General features: G+C 43.2%; 1 protein-coding gene across 4 annotated transcripts in view; it reads right to left on the bottom strand.

Moving 5' to 3' along the window:
- The window catches only part of LOC106606226 (medium-chain acyl-CoA ligase ACSF2, mitochondrial), a 94,866-nt gene that overhangs the window by 23,413 nt on the left and 44,735 nt on the right, over window positions 1-26,718 (bottom strand). The window lies entirely within an intron of this gene.

Raw genomic sequence — 26,718 nt, forward strand, 5'->3', positions numbered from 1 at the left:
GTTCCCTACAGACCAGTAGACATCAGACAGACTAATACTGTTGTTCCCTACAGACCAGTAGACATCAGACAGACTAATACTGTTGTTCCCTACAGACCAGTAGACATCAGACAGACTAATACTGTTGTTCCCTACAGACCAGTAGACATCAGACAGACTAATACTGTTGTTCCCTACAGACCAGTAGACATCAGACAGACGTAATACTGTTGTTCCCTACAGACCAGTAGACATCAGACAGACTAATACTGTTGTTCCCTACAGACCAGTAGACATCAGACAGACTAATACTGTTGTTCCCTACAGACCAGTAGACATCAGACAGACTAATACTGTTGTTCCCTACAGACCAGTAGACATCAGACAGACACTAATACTGTTGTTCCCTACAGACCAGTAGACATCAGACAGACTAATACTGTTGTTCCCTACAGACCAGTAGACATCAGACAGACATAATACTGTTGTTCCCTACAGACCAGTAGACATCAGACAGACTAATACTGTTGTTCCCTACAGACCAGTAGACATCAGACAGACTAATACTGTTGTTCCCTACAGACCAGTAGACATCAGACAGACTAATACTGTTGTTCCCTACAGACCAGTAGACATCAGACAGACTAATACTGTTGTTCCCTACAGACCAGTAGACATCAGACAGACTAATACTGTTGTTCCCTACAGACCAGTAGACATCAGACAGACGACTAATACTGTTGTTCCCTACAGACCAGTAGACATCAGACAGACAGCTAATACTGTTGTTCCCTACAGACCAGTAGACATCAGACAGACTAATACTGTTGTTCCCTACAGACCAGTAGACATCAGGACAGACTAATACTGTTGTTCCCTACAGACCAGTAGACATCAGACAGACTAATACTGTTGTTCCCTACAGACCAGTAGACATCAGACAGACTAATACTGTTGTTCCCTACAGACCAGTAGACATCAGACAGACTAATACTGTTGTTCCCTACAGACCAGTAGACATCAGACAGACTAATACTGTTGTTCCCTACAGACCAGTAGACATCAGACAGACTAATACTGTTGTTCCCTACAGACCAGTAGACATCAGACAGACGACTAATACTGTTGTTCCCTACAGACCAGTAGACATCAGACAGACGCTAATACTGTTGTTCCCTACAGACCAGTAGACATCAGACAGACGTAATACTGTTGTTCCCTACAGACCAGTAGACATCAGACAGACGCTAATACTGTTGTTCCCTACAGACCAGTAGACATCAGACAGACTAATACTGTTGTTCCCTACAGACCAGTAGACATCAGACAGACTAATACTGTTGTTCCCTACAGACCAGTAGACATCAGACAGACTAATACTGTTGTTCCCTACAGACCAGTAGACATCAGACAGACTAATACTGTTGTTCCCTACAGACCAGTAGACATCAGACAGACTAATACTGTTGTTCCCTACAGACCAGTAGACATCAGGACAGACTAATACTGTTGTTCCCTACAGACCAGTAGACATCAGCGACAGACTAATACTGTTGTTCCCTACAGACCAGTAGACATCAGACAGACAGTAATACTGTTGTTCCCTACAGACCAGTAGACATCAGACAGACTAATACTGTTGTTCCCTACAGACCAGTAGACATCAGACAGACGACTAATACTGTTGTTCCCTACAGACCAGTAGACATCAGACAGACTAATACTGTTGTTCCCTACAGACCAGTAGACATCAGACAGACTAATACTGTTGTTCCCTACAGACCAGTAGACATCAGACAGACTAATACTGTTGTTCCCTACAGACCAGTAGACATCAGACAGACAGTAATACTGTTGTTCCCTACAGACCAGTAGACATCAGACAGACTAATACTGTTGTTCCCTACAGACCAGTAGACATCAGACAGACTAATACTGTTGTTCCCTACAGACCAGTAGACATCAGACAGACAGACTAATACTGTTGTTCCCTACAGACCAGTAGACATCAGACAGACTAATACTGTTGTTCCCTACAGACCAGTAGACATCAGACAGACTAATACTGTTGTTCCCTACAGACCAGTAGACATCAGACAGACTAATACTGTTGTTCCCTACAGACCAGTAGACATCAGGACAGACTAATACTGTTGTTCCCTACAGACCAGTAGACATCAGACAGACTAATACTGTTGTTCCCTACAGACCAGTAGACATCAGACAGACTAATACTGTTGTTCCCTACAGACCAGTAGACATCAGACAGACAACTAATACTGTTGTTCCCTACAGACCAGTAGACATCAGACAGACAGACTAATACTGTTGTTCCCTACAGACCAGTAGACATCAGACAGACAGACTAATACTGTTGTTCCCTACAGACCAGTAGACATCAGAAGACAGACTAATACTGTTGTTCCCTACAGACCAGTAGACATCAGACAGACTAATACTGTTGTTCCCTACAGACCAGTAGACATCAGACAGACTAATACTGTTGTTCCCTACAGACCAGTAGACATCAGACAGACTAATACTGTTGTTCCCTACAGACCAGTAGACATCAGACAGACTAATACTGTTGTTCCCTACAGACCAGTAGACATCAGACAGACAGTAATACTGTTGTTCCCTACAGACCAGTAGACATCAGACAGACTAATACTGTTGTTCCCTACAGACCAGTAGACATCAGACAGACTAATACTGTTGTTCCCTACAGACCAGTAGACATCAGACAGACTAATACTGTTGTTCCCTACAGACCAGTAGACATCAGAGACAGACTAATACTGTTGTTCCCTACAGACCAGTAGACATCAGACAGACTAATACTGTTGTTCCCTACAGACCAGTAGACATCAGACAGACCTAATACTGTTGTTCCCTACAGACCAGTAGACATCAGACAGACAGACTAATACTGTTGTTCCCTACAGACCAGTAGACATCAGACAGACAGACTAATACTGTTGTTCCCTACAGACCAGTAGACATCAGACAGACAGACTAATACTGTTGTTCCCTACAGACCAGTAGACATCAGACAGACTAATACTGTTGTTCCCTACAGACCAGTAGACATCAGACAGACTAATACTGTTGTTCCCTACAGACCAGTAGACATCAGACAGACACTAATACTGTTGTTCCCTACAGACCAGTAGACATCAGACAGACTAATACTGTTGTTCCCTACAGACCAGTAGACATCAGACAGACGACTAATACTGTTGTTCCCTACAGACCAGTAGACATCAGACAGACAACTAATACTGTTGTTCCCTACAGACCAGTAGACATCAGACAGACTAATACTGTTGTTCCCTACAGACCAGTAGACATCAGACAGACTAATACTGTTGTTCCCTACAGACCAGTAGACATCAGACAGACTAATACTGTTGTTCCCTACAGACCAGTAGACATCAGACAGACTAATACTGTTGTTCCCTACAGACCAGTAGACATCAGACAGACAGTAATACTGTTGTTCCCTACAGACCAGTAGACATCAGACAGACTAATACTGTTGTTCCCTACGAGACCAGTAGACATCAGACAGACGCTAATACTGTTGTTCCCTACAGACCAGTAGACATCAGACAGACTAATACTGTTGTTCCCTACAGACCAGTAGACATCAGACAGACTAATACTGTTGTTCCCTACAGACCAGTAGACATCAGACAGACAGACTAATACTGTTGTTCCCTACAGACCAGTAGACATCAGACAGACACTAATACTGTTGTTCCCTACAGACCAGTAGACATCAGAGACAGACTAATACTGTTGTTCCCTACAGACCAGTAGACATCAGACAGACTAATACTGTTGTTCCCTACAGACCAGTAGACATCAGACAGACTAATACTGTTGTTCCCTACAGACCAGTAGACATCAGACAGACTAATACTGTTGTTCCCTACAGACCAGTAGACATCAGACAGACTAATACTGTTGTTCCCTACAGACCAGTAGACATCAGACAGACTAATACTGTTGTTCCCTACAGACCAGTAGACATCAGACAGGACTAATACTGTTGTTCCCTACAGACCAGTAGACATCAGACAGACAGCTAATACTGTTGTTCCCTACAGACCAGTAGACATCAGACAGACTAATACTGTTGTTCCCTACAGACCAGTAGACATCAGACAGACAGACTAATACTGTTGTTCCCTACAGACCAGTAGACATCAGACAGACTAATACTGTTGTTCCCTACAGACCAGTAGACATCAGACAGACTAATACTGTTGTTCCCTACAGACCAGTAGACATCAGACAGACTAATACTGTTGTTCCCTACAGACCAGTAGACATCAGACAGACAGACTAATACTGTTGTTCCCTACAGACCAGTAGACATCAGACAGACTAATACTGTTGTTCCCTACAGACCAGTAGACATCAGACAGACTAATACTGTTGTTCCCTACAGACCAGTAGACATCAGACAGACAGACTAATACTGTTGTTCCCTACAGACCAGTAGACATCAGACAGACACTAATACTGTTGTTCCCTACAGACCAGTAGACATCAGACAGACTAATACTGTTGTTCCCTACAGACCAGTAGACATCAGACAGACTAATACTGTTGTTCCCTACAGACCAGTAGACATCAGACAGACGTAATACTGTTGTTCCCTACAGACCAGTAGACATCAGACATACAGACTAATACTGTTGTTCCCTACAGACCAGTAGACATCAGACAGACTAATACTGTTGTTCCCTACAGACCAGTAGACATCAGACAGACTAATACTGTTGTTCCCTACAGACCAGTAGACATCAGACAGACAGACTAATACTGTTGTTCCCTACAGACCAGTAGACATCAGACAGACAGACTAATACTGTTGTTCCCTACAGACCAGTAGACATCAGACAGACAGCTAATACTGTTGTTCCCTACAGACCAGTAGACATCAGACACAGACTAATACTGTTGTTCCCTACAGACCAGTAGACATCAGACAGACTAATACTGTTGTTCCCTACAGACCAGTAGACATCAGACAGACTAATACTGTTGTTCCCTACAGACCAGTAGACATCAGACAGACTAATACTGTTGTTCCCTACAGACCAGTAGACATCAGACAGACTAATACTGTTGTTCCCTACAGACCAGTAGACATCAGACAGACTAATACTGTTGTTCCCTACAGACCAGTAGACATCAGACAGACAGACTAATACTGTTGTTCCCTACAGACCAGTAGACATCAGACAGACTAATACTGTTGTTCCCTACAGACCAGTAGACATCAGACAGACTAATACTGTTGTTCCCTACAGACCAGTAGACATCAGACAGACTAATACTGTTGTTCCCTACAGACCAGTAGACATCAGACAGACTAATACTGTTGTTCCCTACAGACCAGTAGACATCAGACAGACTAATACTGTTGTTCCCTACAGACCAGTAGACATCAGACAGACTAATACTGTTGTTCCCTACAGACCAGTAGACATCAGACAGACAGACTAATACTGTTGTTCCCTACAGACCAGTAGACATCAGACAGACTAATACTGTTGTTCCCTACAGACCAGTAGACATCAGAGACAGACTAATACTGTTGTTCCCTACAGACCAGTAGACATCAGACAGACTAATACTGTTGTTCCCTACAGACCAGTAGACATCAGACAGACTAATACTGTTGTTCCCTACAGACCAGTAGACATCAGACAGACTAATACTGTTGTTCCCTACAGACCAGTAGACATCAGACAGACTAATACTGTTGTTCCCTACAGACCAGTAGACATCAGACAGACTAATACTGTTGTTCCCTACAGACCAGTAGACATCAGACGCAGACTAATACTGTTGTTCCCTACAGACCAGTAGACATCAGACAGACAGACTAATACTGTTGTTCCCTACAGACCAGTAGACATCAGACAGACAGCTAATACTGTTGTTCCCTACAGACCAGTAGACATCAGACAGACAGACTAATACTGTTGTTCCCTACAGACCAGTAGACATCAGACGACAGACTAATACTGTTGTTCCCTACAGACCAGTAGACATCAGACAGACCTAATACTGTTGTTCCCTACAGACCAGTAGACATCAGACAGACAGCTAATACTGTTGTTCCCTACAGACCAGTAGACATCAGACAGACAACTAATACTGTTGTTCCCTACAGACCAGTAGACATCAGACAGACACTAATACTGTTGTTCCCTACAGACCAGTAGACATCAGACAGACAGACTAATACTGTTGTTCCCTACAGACCAGTAGACATCAGACAGACTAATACTGTTGTTCCCTACAGACCAGTAGACATCAGACAGACTAATACTGTTGTTCCCTACAGACCAGTAGACATCAGACAGACTAATACTGTTGTTCCCTACAGACCAGTAGACATCAGACAGACTAATACTGTTGTTCCCTACAGACCAGTAGACATCAGACAGACAGACTAATACTGTTGTTCCCTACAGACCAGTAGACATCAGACAGACCTAATACTGTTGTTCCCTACAGACCAGTAGACATCAGACAGACTAATACTGTTGTTCCCTACAGACCAGTAGACATCAGACAGACTAATACTGTTGTTCCCTACAGACCAGTAGACATCAGACAGACTAATACTGTTGTTCCCTACAGACCAGTAGACATCAGACAGACTAATACTGTTGTTCCCTACAGACCAGTAGACATCAGACAGACTAATACTGTTGTTCCCTACAGACCAGTAGACATCAGACAGACTAATACTGTTGTTCCCTACAGACCAGTAGACATCAGACAGACAGACTAATACTGTTGTTCCCTACAGACCAGTAGACATCAGACAGACTAATACTGTTGTTCCCTACAGACCAGTAGACATCAGACAGACTAATACTGTTGTTCCCTACAGACCAGTAGACATCAGACAGACTAATACTGTTGTTCCCTACAGACCAGTAGACATCAGACAGACTAATACTGTTGTTCCCTACAGACCAGTAGACATCAGACAGACTAATACTGTTGTTCCCTACAGACCAGTAGACATCAGACAGACTAATACTGTTGTTCCCTACAGACCAGTAGACATCAGACAGACAGACTAATACTGTTGTTCCCTACAGACCAGTAGACATCAGACAGACAGACTAATACTGTTGTTCCCTACAGACCAGTAGACATCAGACAGACAGACTAATACTGTTGTTCCCTACAGACCAGTAGACATCAGACAGACTAATACTGTTGTTCCCTACAGACCAGTAGACATCAGAGACAGACTAATACTGTTGTTCCCTACAGACCAGTAGACATCAGACAGACACTAATACTGTTGTTCCCTACAGACCAGTAGACATCAGACAGACTAATACTGTTGTTCCCTACAGACCAGTAGACATCAGACAGACTAATACTGTTGTTCCCTACAGACCAGTAGACATCAGACAGACTAATACTGTTGTTCCCTACAGACCAGTAGACATCAGACAGACTAATACTGTTGTTCCCTACAGACCAGTAGACATCAGACAGACTAATACTGTTGTTCCCTACAGACCAGTAGACATCAGACAGACTAATACTGTTGTTCCCTACAGACCAGTAGACATCAGACAGACAACTAATACTGTTGTTCCCTACAGACCAGTAGACATCAGACAGACAGACTAATACTGTTGTTCCCTACAGACCAGTAGACATCAGACAGACTAATACTGTTGTTCCCTACAGACCAGTAGACATCAGACAGACAGACTAATACTGTTGTTCCCTACAGACCAGTAGACATCAGACAGACAGACTAATACTGTTGTTCCCTACAGACCAGTAGACATCAGACAGACTAATACTGTTGTTCCCTACAGACCAGTAGACATCAGACAGACTAATACTGTTGTTCCCTACAGACCAGTAGACATCAGACAGACTAATACTGTTGTTCCCTACAGACCAGTAGACATCAGACAGACAGACTAATACTGTTGTTCCCTACAGACCAGTAGACATCAGACAGACAGACTAATACTGTTGTTCCCTACAGACCAGTAGACATCAGACAGACTAATACTGTTGTTCCCTACAGACCAGTAGACATCAGACAGACTAATACTGTTGTTCCCTACAGACCAGTAGACATCAGACAGACTAATACTGTTGTTCCCTACAGACCAGTAGACATCAGACAGACTAATACTGTTGTTCCCTACAGACCAGTAGACATCAGACAGACTAATACTGTTGTTCCCTACAGACCAGTAGACATCAGACAGACAGCTAATACTGTTGTTCCCTACAGACCAGTAGACATCAGACAGACTAATACTGTTGTTCCCTACAGACCAGTAGACATCAGACAGACAACTAATACTGTTGTTCCCTACAGACCAGTAGACATCAGACAGACAGACTAATACTGTTGTTCCCTACAGACCAGTAGACATCAGACAGACTAATACTGTTGTTCCCTACAGACCAGTAGACATCAGACAGACTAATACTGTTGTTCCCTACAGACCAGTAGACATCAGACAGACTAATACTGTTGTTCCCTACAGACCAGTAGACATCAGACAGACTAATACTGTTGTTCCCTACAGACCAGTAGACATCAGACAGACTAATACTGTTGTTCCCTACAGACCAGTAGACATCAGACAGACTAATACTGTTGTTCCCTACAGACCAGTAGACATCAGACAGACTAATACTGTTGTTCCCTACAGACCAGTAGACATCAGACAGACAGACTAATACTGTTGTTCCCTACAGACCAGTAGACATCAGACAGACAACTAATACTGTTGTTCCCTACAGACCAGTAGACATCAGACAGACAACTAATACTGTTGTTCCCTACAGACCAGTAGACATCAGACAGACAGACTAATACTGTTGTTCCCTACAGACCAGTAGACATCAGACAGACTAATACTGTTGTTCCCTACAGACCAGTAGACATCAGACAGACAGACTAATACTGTTGTTCCCTACAGACCAGTAGACATCAGACAGACAGACTAATACTGTTGTTCCCTACAGACCAGTAGACATCAGACAGACTAATACTGTTGTTCCCTACAGACCAGTAGACATCAGACAGACTAATACTGTTGTTCCCTACAGACCAGTAGACATCAGACAGACGCTAATACTGTTGTTCCCTACAGACCAGTAGACATCAGAAGACAGACTAATACTGTTGTTCCCTACAGACCAGTAGACATCAGACGACAGACTAATACTGTTGTTCCCTACAGACCAGTAGACATCAGACAGACTAATACTGTTGTTCCCTACAGACCAGTAGACATCAGACAGACTAATACTGTTGTTCCCTACAGACCAGTAGACATCAGACAGACTAATACTGTTGTTCCCTACAGACCAGTAGACATCAGACAGACTAATACTGTTGTTCCCTACAGACCAGTAGACATCAGACAGACCTAATACTGTTGTTCCCTACAGACCAGTAGACATCAGACAGACTAATACTGTTGTTCCCTACAGACCAGTAGACATCAGACAGACTAATACTGTTGTTCCCTACAGACCAGTAGACATCAGACAGACTAATACTGTTGTTCCCTACAGACCAGTAGACATCAGACAGACTAATACTGTTGTTCCCTACAGACCAGTAGACATCAGACAGACTAATACTGTTGTTCCCTACAGACCAGTAGACATCAGACAGACTAATACTGTTGTTCCCTACAGACCAGTAGACATCAGACAGACAGACTAATACTGTTGTTCCCTACAGACCAGTAGACATCAGACAGACAACTAATACTGTTGTTCCCTACAGACCAGTAGACATCAGACAGACAGACTAATACTGTTGTTCCCTACAGACCAGTAGACATCAGACAGACTAATACTGTTGTTCCCTACAGACCAGTAGACATCAGACAGACGTAATACTGTTGTTCCCTACAGACCAGTAGACATCAGACAGACAGACTAATACTGTTGTTCCCTACAGACCAGTAGACATCAGACAGACTAATACTGTTGTTCCCTACAGACCAGTAGACATCAGACAGACTAATACTGTTGTTCCCTACAGACCAGTAGACATCAGACAGACAACTAATACTGTTGTTCCCTACAGACCAGTAGACATCAGACAGACAACTAATACTGTTGTTCCCTACAGACCAGTAGACATCAGACAGACAGACTAATACTGTTGTTCCCTACAGACCAGTAGACATCAGACAGACTAATACTGTTGTTCCCTACAGACCAGTAGACATCAGACAGACGTAATACTGTTGTTCCCTACAGACCAGTAGACATCAGACAGACAGTAATACTGTTGTTCCCTACAGACCAGTAGACATCAGACAGACTAATACTGTTGTTCCCTACAGACCAGTAGACATCAGACAGACTAATACTGTTGTTCCCTACAGACCAGTAGACATCAGACAGACAGACTAATACTGTTGTTCCCTACAGACCAGTAGACATCAGACAGACAGACTAATACTGTTGTTCCCTACAGACCAGTAGACATCAGACAGACAGCTAATACTGTTGTTCCCTACAGACCAGTAGACATCAGACAGACCTAATACTGTTGTTCCCTACAGACCAGTAGACATCAGACAGACTAATACTGTTGTTCCCTACAGACCAGTAGACATCAGACAGACATAATACTGTTGTTCCCTACAGACCAGTAGACATCAGACAGACTAATACTGTTGTTCCCTACAGACCAGTAGACATCAGACAGACTAATACTGTTGTTCCCTACAGACCAGTAGACATCAGACAGACTAATACTGTTGTTCCCTACAGACCAGTAGACATCAGACAGACTAATACTGTTGTTCCCTACAGACCAGTAGACATCAGACAGACTAATACTGTTGTTCCCTACAGACCAGTAGACATCAGACAGACAGACTAATACTGTTGTTCCCTACAGACCAGTAGACATCAGACAGACTAATACTGTTGTTCCCTACAGACCAGTAGACATCAGAGACAGACTAATACTGTTGTTCCCTACAGACCAGTAGACATCAGACAGACTAATACTGTTGTTCCCTACAGACCAGTAGACATCAGACAGACTAATACTGTTGTTCCCTACAGACCAGTAGACATCAGACAGACAGACTAATACTGTTGTTCCCTACAGACCAGTAGACATCAGACAGACAGACTAATACTGTTGTTCCCTACAGACCAGTAGACATCAGACAGACAGACTAATACTGTTGTTCCCTACAGACCAGTAGACATCAGACAGACTAATACTGTTGTTCCCTACAGACCAGTAGACATCAGACAGACTAATACTGTTGTTCCCTACAGACCAGTAGACATCAGACAGACTAATACTGTTGTTCCCTACAGACCAGTAGACATCAGACAGACTAATACTGTTGTTCCCTACAGACCAGTAGACATCAGACAGACTAATACTGTTGTTCCCTACAGACCAGTAGACATCAGACAGACTAATACTGTTGTTCCCTACAGACCAGTAGACATCAGACAGACTAATACTGTTGTTCCCTACAGACCAGTAGACATCAGACAGACAGACTAATACTGTTGTTCCCTACAGACCAGTAGACATCGAGACAGACTAATACTGTTGTTCCCTACAGACCAGTAGACATCAGACAGACGAATACTGTTGTTCCCTACAGACCAGTAGACATCAGAGACAGACTAATACTGTTGTTCCCTACAGACCAGTAGACATCAGAGACAGACTAATACTGTTGTTCCCTACAGACCAGTAGACATCAGACAGACTAATACTGTTGTTCCCTACAGACCAGTAGACATCAGACAGACTAATACTGTTGTTCCCTACAGACCAGTAGACATCAGACAGACAGACTAATACTGTTGTTCCCTACAGACCAGTAGACATCAGACAGACAGACTAATACTGTTGTTCCCTACAGACCAGTAGACATCAGACAGACAGACTAATACTGTTGTTCCCTACAGACCAGTAGACATCAGACAGACTAATACTGTTGTTCCCTACAGACCAGTAGACATCAGACAGACTAATACTGTTGTTCCCTACAGACCAGTAGACATCAGACAGACTAATACTGTTGTTCCCTACAGACCAGTAGACATCAGACAGACTAATACTGTTGTTCCCTACAGACCAGTAGACATCAGACAGACACTAATACTGTTGTTCCCTACAGACCAGTAGACATCAGACAGACTAATACTGTTGTTCCCTACAGACCAGTAGACATCAGACAGACAGACTAATACTGTTGTTCCCTACAGACCAGTAGACATCAGACACAGACTAATACTGTTGTTCCCTACAGACCAGTAGACATCAGACAGACTAATACTGTTGTTCCCTACAGACCAGTAGACATCAGACAGACTAATACTGTTGTTCCCTACAGACCAGTAGACATCAGACAGACTAATACTGTTGTTCCCTACAGACCAGTAGACATCAGACAGACAGCTAATACTGTTGTTCCCTACAGACCAGTAGACATCGACAGACAGACTAATACTGTTGTTCCCTACAGACCAGTAGACATCAGACAGACAGACTAATACTGTTGTTCCCTACAGACCAGTAGACATCAGACAGACTAATACTGTTGTTCCCTACAGACCAGTAGACATCAGACAGACTAATACTGTTGTTCCCTACAGACCAGTAGACATCAGACAGACTAATACTGTTGTTCCCTACAGACCAGTAGACATCAGACAGACTAATACTGTTGTTCCCTACAGACCAGTAGACATCAGACAGACTAATACTGTTGTTCCCTACAGACCAGTAGACATCAGACAGACACTAATACTGTTGTTCCCTACAGACCAGTAGACATCAGACAGACAGACTAATACTGTTGTTCCCTACAGACCAGTAGACATCAGACAGACAGACTAATACTGTTGTTCCCTACAGACCAGTAGACATCAGAGACAGACTAATACTGTTGTTCCCTACAGACCAGTAGACATCAGACAGACTAATACTGTTGTTCCCTACAGACCAGTAGACATCAGACAGACTAATACTGTTGTTCCCTACAGACCAGTAGACATCAGACAGACTAATACTGTTGTTCCCTACAGACCAGTAGACATCAGACAGACTAATACTGTTGTTCCCTACAGACCAGTAGACATCAGACAGACTAATACTGTTGTTCCCTACAGACCAGTAGACATCAGACAGACTAATACTGTTGTTCCCTACAGACCAGTAGACATCAGACAGACAGACTAATACTGTTGTTCCCTACAGACCAGTAGACATCAGACAGACAGACTAATACTGTTGTTCCCTACAGACCAGTAGACATCAGACAGACCTAATACTGTTGTTCCCTACAGACCAGTAGACATCAGACAGACAACTAATACTGTTGTTCCCTACAGACCAGTAGACATCAGACAGACCACTAATACTGTTGTTCCCTACAGACCAGTAGACATCAGACAGACTAATACTGTTGTTCCCTACAGACCAGTAGACATCAGACAGACTAATACTGTTGTTCCCTACAGACCAGTAGACATCGACAGACAGACTAATACTGTTGTTCCCTACAGACCAGTAGACATCAGACAGACAGACTAATACTGTTGTTCCCTACAGACCAGTAGACATCAGACAGACAGACTAATACTGTTGTTCCCTACAGACCAGTAGACATCAGACAGACTAATACTGTTGTTCCCTACAGACCAGTAGACATCAGACAGACTAATACTGTTGTTCCCTACAGACCAGTAGACATCAGACAGACTAATACTGTTGTTCCCTACAGACCAGTAGACATCAGACAGACTAATACTGTTGTTCCCTACAGACCAGTAGACATCAGACAGACAGACTAATACTGTTGTTCCCTACAGACCAGTAGACATCAGACAGACTAATACTGTTGTTCCCTACAGACCAGTAGACATCAGACAGACAGCTAATACTGTTGTTCCCTACAGACCAGTAGACATCAGACAGACAGACTAATACTGTTGTTCCCTACAGACCAGTAGACATCAGACAGACTAATACTGTTGTTCCCTACAGACCAGTAGACATCAGACAGACTAATACTGTTGTTCCCTACAGACCAGTAGACATCAGACAGACTAATACTGTTGTTCCCTACAGACCAGTAGACATCAGACAGACTAATACTGTTGTTCCCTACAGACCAGTAGACATCAGACAGACGCTAATACTGTTGTTCCCTACAGACCAGTAGACATCAGACAGACAGACTAATACTGTTGTTCCCTACAGACCAGTAGACATCAGAGCAGACTAATACTGTTGTTCCCTACAGACCAGTAGACATCAGACAGACTAATACTGTTGTTCCCTACAGACCAGTAGACATCAGAACAGACTAATACTGTTGTTCCCTACAGACCAGTAGACATCAGACAGACTAATACTGTTGTTCCCTACAGACCAGTAGACATCAGACAGACTAATACTGTTGTTCCCTACAGACCAGTAGACATCAGACAGACAGACTAATACTGTTGTTCCCTACAGACCAGTAGACATCAGACAGACAGCTAATACTGTTGTTCCCTACAGACCAGTAGACATCAGACAGACAGACTAATACTGTTGTTCCCTACAGACCAGTAGACATCAGACAGACTAATACTGTTGTTCCCTACAGACCAGTAGACATCAGACAGACTAATACTGTTGTTCCCTACAGACCAGTAGACATCAGACAGACTAATACTGTTGTTCCCTACAGACCAGTAGACATCAGACAGACTAATACTGTTGTTCCCTACAGACCAGTAGACATCAGACAGACTAATACTGTTGTTCCCTACAGACCAGTAGACATCAGACAGACTAATACTGTTGTTCCCTACAGACCAGTAGACATCAGACAGACTAATACTGTTGTTCCCTACAGACCAGTAGACATCGACAGACAGACTAATACTGTTGTTCCTTACAGACCAGTAGACATCAGACAGACAGACTAATACTGTTGTTCCCTACAGACCAGTAGACATCAGACAGACTAATACTGTTGTTCCCTACAGACCAGTAGACATCAGACAGACTAATACTGTTGTTCCCTACAGACCAGTAGACATCAGACAGACACACTAATACTGTTGTTCCCTACAGACCAGTAGACATCAGACAGACTAATACTGTTGTTCCCTACAGACCAGTAGACATCAGACAGACTAATACTGTTGTTCCCTACAGACCAGTAGACATCAGACAGACAGACTAATACTGTTGTTCCCTACAGACCAGTAGACATCAGACAGACAGACTAATACTGTTGTTCCCTACAGACCAGTAGACATCAGACAGACAGTAATACTGTTGTTCCCTACAGACCAGTAGACATCAGACAGACTAATACTGTTGTTCCCTACAGACCAGTAGACATCAGACAGACTAATACTGTTGTTCCCTACAGACCAGTAGACATCAGACAGACTAATACTGTTGTTCCCTACAGACCAGTAGACATCAGACAGACTAATACTGTTGTTCCCTACAGACCAGTAGACATCAGACAGACAGACTAATACTGTTGTTCCCTACAGACCAGTAGACATCAGACAGACTAATACTGTTGTTCCCTACAGACCAGTAGACATCAGACAGACAGACTAATACTGTTGTTCCCTACAGACCAGTAGACATCAGACAGACAGACTAATACTGTTGTTCCCTACAGACCAGTAGACATCAGACAGACTAATACTGTTGTTCCCTACAGACCAGTAGACATCAGACAGACTAATACTGTTGTTCCCTACAGACCAGTAGACATCAGACAGACTAATACTGTTGTTCCCTACAGACCAGTAGACATCAGACAGACAGACTAATACTGTTGTTCCCTACAGACCAGTAGACATCAGACAGACAGACTAATACTGTTGTTCCCTACAGACCAGTAGACATCAGACAGACAGACTAATACTGTTGTTCCCTACAGACCAGTAGACATCAGACAGACTAATACTGTTGTTCCCTACAGACCAGTAGACATCAGACAGACTAATACTGTTGTTCCCTACAGACCAGTAGACATCAGACATACTAATACTGTTGTTCCCTACAGACCAGTAGACATCAGACAGACTAATACTGTTGTTCCCTACAGACCAGTAGACATCAGACAGACTAATACTGTTGTTCCCTACAGACCAGTAGACATCAGACAGACAGACTAATACTGTTGTTCCCTACAGACCAGTAGACATCAGACAGACAGACTAATACTGTTGTTCCCTACAGACCAGTAGACATCAGACAGACAAATACTGTTGTTCCCTACAGACCAGTAGACATCAGAGACAGACTAATACTGTTGTTCCCTACAGACCAGTAGACATCAGACAGACTAATACTGTTGTTCCCTACAGACCAGTAGACATCAGACAGACTAATACTGTTGTTCCCTACAGACCAGTAGACATCAGACAGACTAATACTGTTGTTCCCTACAGACCAGTAGACATCAGACAGACTAATACTGTTGTTCCCTACAGACCAGTAGACATCAGACAGACTAATACTGTTGTTCCCTACAGACCAGTAGACATCCAGACAGACTAATACTGTTGTTCCCTACAGACCAGTAGACATCAGACAGACAGCTAATACTGTTGTTCCCTACAGACCAGTAGACATCAGACAGACGACTAATACTGTTGTTCCCTACAGACCAGTAGACATCAAGACAGACTAATACTGTTGTTCCCTACAGACCAGTAGACATCAGACAGACAGACTAATACTGTTGTTCCCTACAGACCAGTAGACATCAGACAGACATAATACTGTTGTTCCCTACAGACCAGTAGACATCAGACAGACTAATACTGTTGTTCCCTACAGACCAGTAGACATCAGACAGACAGTAATACTGTTGTTCCCTACAGACCAGTAGACATCAGACAGACAGACTAATACTGTTGTTCCCTACAGACCAGTAGACATCAGACAGACAGTAATACTGTTGTTCCCTACAGACCAGTAGACATCAGACAGACAGACTAATACTGTTGTTCCCTACAGACCAGTAGACATCAGACAGACTAATACTGTTGTTCCCTACAGACCAGTAGACATCAGACAGACTAATACTGTTGTTCCCTACAGACCAGTAGACATCAGACAGACTAATACTGTTGTTCCCTACAGACCAGTAGACATCAGACAGACTAATACTGTTGTTCCCTACAGACCAGTAGACATCAGACAGACAGACTAATACTGTTGTTCCCTACAGACCAGTAGACATCAGACAGACTAATACTGTTGTTCCCTACAGACCAGTAGACATCAGACAGACAGACTAATACTGTTGTTCCCTACAGACCAGTAGACATCAGACAGACGACTAATACTGTTGTTCCCTACAGACCAGTAGACATCAGACAGACTAATACTGTTGTTCCCTACAGACCAGTAGACATCAGACAGACTAATACTGTTGTTCCCTACAGACCAGTAGACATCAGACAGACAGACTAATACTGTTGTTCCCTACAGACCAGTAGACATCAGACAGACAGACTAATACTGTTGTTCCCTACAGACCAGTAGACATCAGACAGACAGACTAATACTGTTGTTCCCTACAGACCAGTAGACATCAGACAGACTAATACTGTTGTTCCCTACAGACCAGTAGACATCAGACAGACTAATACTGTTGTTCCCTACAGACCAGTAGACATCAGACAGACTAATACTGTTGTTCCCTACAGACCAGTAGACATCAGACAGACTAATACTGTTGTTCCCTACAGACCAGTAGACATCAGACAGACTAATACTGTTGTTCCCTACAGACCAGTAGACATCAGACAGACAGACTAATACTGTTGTTCCCTACAGACCAGTAGACATCAGACAGACGCTAATACTGTTGTTCCCTACAGACCAGTAGACATCAGACAGACTAATACTGTTGTTCCCTACAGACCAGTAGACATCAGAGAGACAGACTAATACTGTTGTTCCCTACAGACCAGTAGACATCAGACAGACTAATACTGTTGTTCCCTACAGACCAGTAGACATCAGACAGACTAATACTGTTGTTCCCTACAGACCAGTAGACATCAGACAGACTAATACTGTTGTTCCCTACAGACCAGTAGACATCAGACAGACTAATACTGTTGTTCCCTACAGACCAGTAGACATCAGACAGACTAATACTGTTGTTCCCTACAGACCAGTAGACATCAGACAGACTAATACTGTTGTTCCCTACAGACCAGTAGACATCAGACAGACACTAATACTGTTGTTCCCTACAGACCAGTAGACATCAGACAGACTAATACTGTTGTTCCCTACAGACCAGTAGACATCAGACAGACAGACTAATACTGTTGTTCCCTACAGACCAGTAGACATCAGACAGACAGACTAATACTGTTGTTCCCTACAGACCAGTAGACATCAGACAGACTAATACTGTTGTTCCCTACAGACCAGTAGACATCAGACAGACTAATACTGTTGTTCCCTACAGACCAGTAGACATCAGACAGACAGACTAATACTGTTGTTCCCTACAGACCAGTAGACATCAGACAGACTAATACTGTTGTTCCCTACAGACCAGTAGACATCAGACAGACTAATACTGTTGTTCCCTACAGACCAGTAGACATCAGACAGACTAATACTGTTGTTCCCTACAGACCAGTAGACATCAGACAGACTAATACTGTTGTTCCCTACAGACCAGTAGACATCAGACAGACAGACTAATACTGTTGTTCCCTACAGACCAGTAGACATCAGACAGACTAATACTGTTGTTCCCTACAGACCAGTAGACATCAGACAGACGACTAATACTGTTGTTCCCTACAGACCAGTAGACATCAGACAGACAGACTAATACTGTTGTTCCCTACAGACCAGTAGACATCAGACAGACTAATACTGTTGTTCCCTACAGACCAGTAGACATCAGACAGACTAATACTGTTGTTCCCTACAGACCAGTAGACATCAGACAGACTAATACTGTTGTTCCCTACAGACCAGTAGACATCAGACAGACAGACTAATACTGTTGTTCCCTACAGACCAGTAGACATCAGACAGACAGACTAATACTGTTGTTCCCTACAGACCAGTAGACATCAGACAGACTAATACTGTTGTTCCCTACAGACCAGTAGACATCAGACAGACAGACTAATACTGTTGTTCCCTACAGACCAGTAGACATCAGACAGACTAATACTGTTGTTCCCTACAGACCAGTAGACATCAGACAGACTAATACTGTTGTTCCCTACAGACCAGTAGACATCAGACAGACTAATACTGTTGTTCCCTACAGACCAGTAGACATCAGACAGACTAATACTGTTGTTCCCTACAGACCAGTAGACATCAGACAGACGACTAATACTGTTGTTCCCTACAGACCAGTAGACATCAGACAGACGATAATACTGTTGTTCCCTACAGACCAGTAGACATCAGACAGACTAATACTGTTGTTCCCTACAGACCAGTAGACATCAGACAGACTAATACTGTTGTTCCCCTACAGACCAGTAGACATCAGACAGACTAATACTGTTGTTCCCTACAGACCAGTAGACATCAGACAGACAGACTAATACTGTTGTTCCCTACAGACCAGTAGACATCAGACAGACAGACTAATACTGTTGTTCCCTACAGACCAGTAGACATCAGACAGACAGACTAATACTGTTGTTCCCTACAGACCAGTAGACATCAGACAGACAGACTAATACTGTTGTTCCCTACAGACCAGTAGACATCAGACAGACAGACTAATACTGTTGTTCCCTACAGACCAGTAGACATCAGACAGACTAATACTGTTGTTCCCTACAGACCAGTAGACATCAGACAGACTAATACTGTTGTTCCCTACAGACCAGTAGACATCAGACAGACTAATACTGTTGTTCCCTACAGACCAGTAGACATCAGACAGACTAATACTGTTGTTCCCTACAGACCAGTAGACATCAGACAGACAGACTAATACTGTTGTTCCCTACAGACCAGTAGACATCAGACAGACAGACTAATACTGTTGTTCCCTACAGACCAGTAGACATCAGACAGACTAATACTGTTGTTCCCTACAGACCAGTAGACATCAGACAGACTAATACTGTTGTTCCCTACAGACCAGTAGACATCAGAGACAGACTAATACTGTTGTTCCCTACAGACCAGTAGACATCAGACAGACTAATACTGTTGTTCCCTACAGACCAGTAGACATCAGACAGACTAATACTGTTGTTCCCTACAGACCAGTAGACATCAGACAGACTAATACTGTTGTTCCCTACAGACCAGTAGACATCAGACAGACTAATACTGTTGTTCCCTACAGACCAGTAGACATCACAGACAGACTAATACTGTTGTTCCCTACAGACCAGTAGACATCAGACAGACTAATACTGTTGTTCCCTACAGACCAGTAGACATCAGACAGACTAATACTGTTGTTCCCTACAGACCAGTAGACATCAGACAGACAGACTAATACTGTTGTTCCCTACAGACCAGTAGACATCAGCAGACAGACTAATACTGTTGTTCCCTACAGACCAGTAGACATCAGACAGACATAATACTGTTGTTCCCTACAGACCAGTAGACATCAGACAGACAACTAATACTGTTGTTCCCTACCAGACCAGTAGACATCAGACAGACTAATACTGTTGTTCCCTACAGACCAGTAGACATCAGACAGACTAATACTGTTGTTCCCTACAGACCAGTAGACATCAGACAGACACTAATACTGTTGTTCCCTACAGACCAGTAGACATCAGACAGACAGACTAATACTGTTGTTCCCTACAGACCAGTAGACATCAGGACAGACTAATACTGTTGTTCCCTACAGACCAGTAGACATCAGACAGACGACTAATACTGTTGTTCCCTACAGACCAGTAGACATCAGACAGACTAATACTGTTGTTCCCTACAGACCAGTAGACATCAGACAGACTAATACTGTTGTTCCCTACAGACCAGTAGACATCAGACAGACTAATACTGTTGTTCCCTACAGACCAGTAGACATCAGACAGACTAATACTGTTGTTCCCTACAGACCAGTAGACATCAGACAGACCTAATACTGTTGTTCCCTACAGACCAGTAGACATCAGACAGACGATAATACTGTTGTTCCCTACAGACCAGTAGACATCAGACAGACGTAATACTGTTGTTCCCTACAGACCAGTAGACATCAGACAGACTAATACTGTTGTTCCCTACAGACCAGTAGACATCAGACAGACTAATACTGTTGTTCCCTACAGACCAGTAGACATCAGACAGACTAATACTGTTGTTCCCTACAGACCAGTAGACATCAGACAGACTAATACTGTTGTTCCCTACAGACCAGTAGACATCAGACAGAAGACTAATACTGTTGTTCCCTACAGACCAGTAGACATCAGACAGACTAATACTGTTGTTCCCTACAGACCAGTAGACATCAGACAGACAGACTAATACTGTTGTTCCCTACAGACCAGTAGACATCAGACAGACGACTAATACTGTTGTTCCCTACAGACCAGTAGACATCAGACAGACGACTAATACTGTTGTTCCCTACAGACCAGTAGACATCAGACAGACTAATACTGTTGTTCCCTACAGACCAGTAGACATCAGACAGACTAATACTGTTGTTCCCTACAGACCAGTAGACATCAGACAGACTAATACTGTTGTTCCCTACAGACCAGTAGACATCAGACAGACAGACTAATACTGTTGTTCCCTACAGACCAGTAGACATCAGACAGACAGACTAATACTGTTGTTCCCTACAGACCAGTAGACATCAGACAGACAGACTAATACTGTTGTTCCCTACAGACCAGTAGACATCAGACAGACGTAATACTGTTGTTCCCTACAGACCAGTAGACATCAGACAGACTAATACTGTTGTTCCCTACAGACCAGTAGACATCAGACAGACTAATACTGTTGTTCCCTACAGACCAGTAGACATCAGACAGACTAATACTGTTGTTCCCTACAGACCAGTAGACATCAGACAGACTAATACTGTTGTTCCCTACAGACCAGTAGACATCAGACAGACAGACTAATACTGTTGTTCCCTACAGACCAGTAGACATCAGACAGACAGACTAATACTGTTGTTCCCTACAGACCAGTAGACATCAGACAGACATAATACTGTTGTTCCCTACAGACCAGTAGACATCAGAGACAGACTAATACTGTTGTTCCCTACAGACCAGTAGACATCAGACAGACTAATACTGTTGTTCCCTACAGACCAGTAGACATCAGACAGACAGACTAATACTGTTGTTCCCTACAGACCAGTAGACATCAGACAGACTAATACTGTTGTTCCCTACAGACCAGTAGACATCAGACAGACTAATACTGTTGTTCCCTACAGACCAGTAGACATCAGACAGACTAATACTGTTGTTCCCTACAGACCAGTAGACATCAGACAGACTAATACTGTTGTTCCCTACAGACCAGTAGACATCAGACAGACGACTAATACTGTTGTTCCCTACAGACCAGTAGACATCAGACAGACTAATACTGTTGTTCCCTACAGACCAGTAGACATCAGACAGACACTAATACTGTTGTTCCCTACAGACCAGTAGACATCAGACAGACAACTAATACTGTTGTTCCCTACAGACCAGTAGACATCAGACAGACTAATACTGTTGTTCCCTACAGACCAGTAGACATCAGACAGACTAATACTGTTGTTCCCTACAGACCAGTAGACATCAGACAGACTAATACTGTTGTTCCCTACAGACCAGTAGACATCAGACAGACAACTAATACTGTTGTTCCCTACAGACCAGTAGACATCAGACAGACGCTAATACTGTTGTTCCCTACAGACCAGTAGACATCAGACAGACACTAATACTGTTGTTCCCTACAGACCAGTAGACATCAGACAGACGACTAATACTGTTGTTCCCTACAGACCAGTAGACATCAGACAGACTAATACTGTTGTTCCCTACAGACCAGTAGACATCAGACAGACTAATACTGTTGTTCCCTACAGACCAGTAGACATCAGACAGACTAATACTGTTGTTCCCTACAGACCAGTAGACATCAGACAGACTAATACTGTTGTTCCCTACAGACCAGTAGACATCAAGACAGACTAATACTGTTGTTCCCTACAGACCAGTAGACATCAGACAGACAGACTAATACTGTTGTTCCCTACAGACCAGTAGACATCAGACAGACCTAATACTGTTGTTCCCTACAGACCAGTAGACATCAGACAGACAGACTAATACTGTTGTTCCCTACAGACCAGTAGACATCAGACAGACTAATACTGTTGTTCCCTACAGACCAGTAGACATCAGACAGACTAATACTGTTGTTCCCTACAGACCAGTAGACATCAGACAGACTAATACTGTTGTTCCCTACAGACCAGTAGACATCAGACAGACTAATACTGTTGTTCCCTACAGACCAGTAGACATCAGACAGACAGACTAATACTGTTGTTCCCTACAGACCAGTAGACATCAGACAGACAGACTAATACTGTTGTTCCCTACAGACCAGTAGACATCAGACAGACCTAATACTGTTGTTCCCCTACAGACCAGTAGACATCAGACAGACTAATACTGTTGTTCCCTACAGACCAGTAGACATCAGACAGACTAATACTGTTGTTCCCTACAGACCAGTAGACATCAGACAGACTAATACTGTTGTTCCCTACAGACCAGTAGACATCAGACAGACTAATACTGTTGTTCCCTACAGACCAGTAGACATCAGAGACAGACTAATACTGTTGTTCCCTACAGACCAGTAGACATCAGACAGACTAATACTGTTGTTCCCTACAGACCAGTAGACATCAGACAGACAGACTAATACTGTTGTTCCCTACAGACCAGTAGACATCAGACAGACAGACTAATACTGTTGTTCCCTACAGACCAGTAGACATCAGACAGACAACTAATACTGTTGTTCCCTACAGACCAGTAGACATCAGACAGACTAATACTGTTGTTCCCTACAGACCAGTAGACATCAGACAGACTAATACTGTTGTTCCCTACAGACCAGTAGACATCAGACAGACTAATACTGTTGTTCCCTACAGACCAGTAGACATCAGACAGACAGACTAATACTGTTGTTCCCTACAGACCAGTAGACATCAGACAGACTAATACTGTTGTTCCCTACAGACCAGTAGACATCAGACAGACTAATACTGTTGTTCCCTACAGACCAGTAGACATCAGACAGACTAATACTGTTGTTCCCTACAGACCAGTAGACATCAGACAGACGACTAATACTGTTGTTCCCTACAGACCAGTAGACATCAGACAGACAGACTAATACTGTTGTTCCCTACAGACCAGTAGACATCAGACAGACTAGATACTGTTGTTCCCTACAGACCAGTAGACATCAGACAGACTAATACTGTTGTTCCCTACAGACCAGTAGACATCAGACAGACTAATACTGTTGTTCCCTACAGACCAGTAGACATCAGACAGACTAATACTGTTGTTCCCTACAGACCAGTAGACATCAGACAGACTAATACTGTTGTTCCCTACAGACCAGTAGACATCAGACAGACTAATACTGTTGTTCCCTACAGACCAGTAGACATCAGACAGACAGACTAATACTGTTGTTCCCTACAGACCAGTAGACATCAGACAGACAGACTAATACTGTTGTTCCCTACAGACCAGTAGACATCAGACAGACAGACTAATACTGTTGTTCCCTACAGACCAGTAGACATCAGAGACAGACTAATACTGTTGTTCCCTACAGACCAGTAGACATCAGACAGACTAATACTGTTGTTCCCTACAGACCAGTAGACATCAGACAGACTAATACTGTTGTTCCCTACAGACCAGTAGACATCAGACAGACTAATACTGTTGTTCCCTACAGACCAGTAGACATCAGACAGACTAATACTGTTGTTCCCTACAGACCAGTAGACATCAGACAGACTAATACTGTTGTTCCCTACAGACCAGTAGACATCAGACAGACTAATACTGTTGTTCCCTACAGACCAGTAGACATCAGACAGACAGACTAATACTGTTGTTCCCTACAGACCAGTAGACATCAGACAGACTAATACTGTTGTTCCCTACAGACCAGTAGACATCAGACAGACGCTAATACTGTTGTTCCCTACAGACCAGTAGACATCAGACAGACGACTAATACTGTTGTTCCCTACAGACCAGTAGACATCAGACAGACTAATACTGTTGTTCCCTACAGACCAGTAGACATCAGACAGACGCTAATACTGTTGTTCCCTACAGACCAGTAGACATCAGACAGACAGACTAATACTGTTGTTCCCTACAGACCAGTAGACATCAGACAGACTAATACTGTTGTTCCCTACAGACCAGTAGACATCAGACAGACGCTAATACTGTTGTTCCCTACAGACCAGTAGACATCAGACAGACTAATACTGTTGTTCCCTACAGACCAGTAGACATCAGACAGACTAATACTGTTGTTCCCTACAGACCAGTAGACATCAGACAGACAGACTAATACTGTTGTTCCCTACAGACCAGTAGACATCAGACAGACTAATACTGTTGTTCCCTACAGACCAGTAGACATCAGAGACAGACTAATACTGTTGTTCCCTACAGACCAGTAGACATCAGACAGACAGACTAATACTGTTGTTCCCTACAGACCAGTAGACATCAGACAGACTAATACTGTTGTTCCCTACAGACCAGTAGACATCAGACAGACAGACTAATACTGTTGTTCCCTACAGACCAGTAGACATCAGACAGACAGACTAATACTGTTGTTCCCTACAGACCAGTAGACATCAGACAGACTAATACTGTTGTTCCCTACAGACCAGTAGACATCAGACAGACTAATACTGTTGTTCCCTACAGACCAGTAGACATCAGACAGACTAATACTGTTGTTCCCTACAGACCAGTAGACATCAGACAGACGTAATACTGTTGTTCCCTACAGACCAGTAGACATCAGACAGACGTAATACTGTTGTTCCCTACAGACCAGTAGACATCAGACAGACAGACTAATACTGTTGTTCCCTACAGACCAGTAGACATCAGACAGACAGACTAATACTGTTGTTCCCTACAGACCAGTAGACATCAGACAGACTAATACTGTTGTTCCCTACAGACCAGTAGACATCAGAGACAGACTAATACTGTTGTTCCCTACAGACCAGTAGACATCAGACAGACTAATACTGTTGTTCCCTACAGACCAGTAGACATCAGACAGACTAATACTGTTGTTCCCCTACAGACCAGTAGACATCAGACAGACTAATACTGTTGTTCCCTACAGACCAGTAGACATCAGACAGACTAATACTGTTGTTCCCTACAGACCAGTAGACATCAGACAGACTAATACTGTTGTTCCCTACAGACCAGTAGACATCAGACAGACTAATACTGTTGTTCCCTACAGACCAGTAGACATCAGACAGAGACTAATACTGTTGTTCCCTACAGACCAGTAGACATCAGACAGACATAATACTGTTGTTCCCTACAGACCAGTAGACATCAGACAGACAGACTAATACTGTT

This window comes from Salmo salar, chromosome ssa06 (genome assembly GCF_905237065.1).
Source record: "Salmo salar chromosome ssa06, Ssal_v3.1, whole genome shotgun sequence".
NCBI lineage: Eukaryota > Metazoa > Chordata > Actinopteri > Salmoniformes > Salmonidae > Salmo > Salmo salar.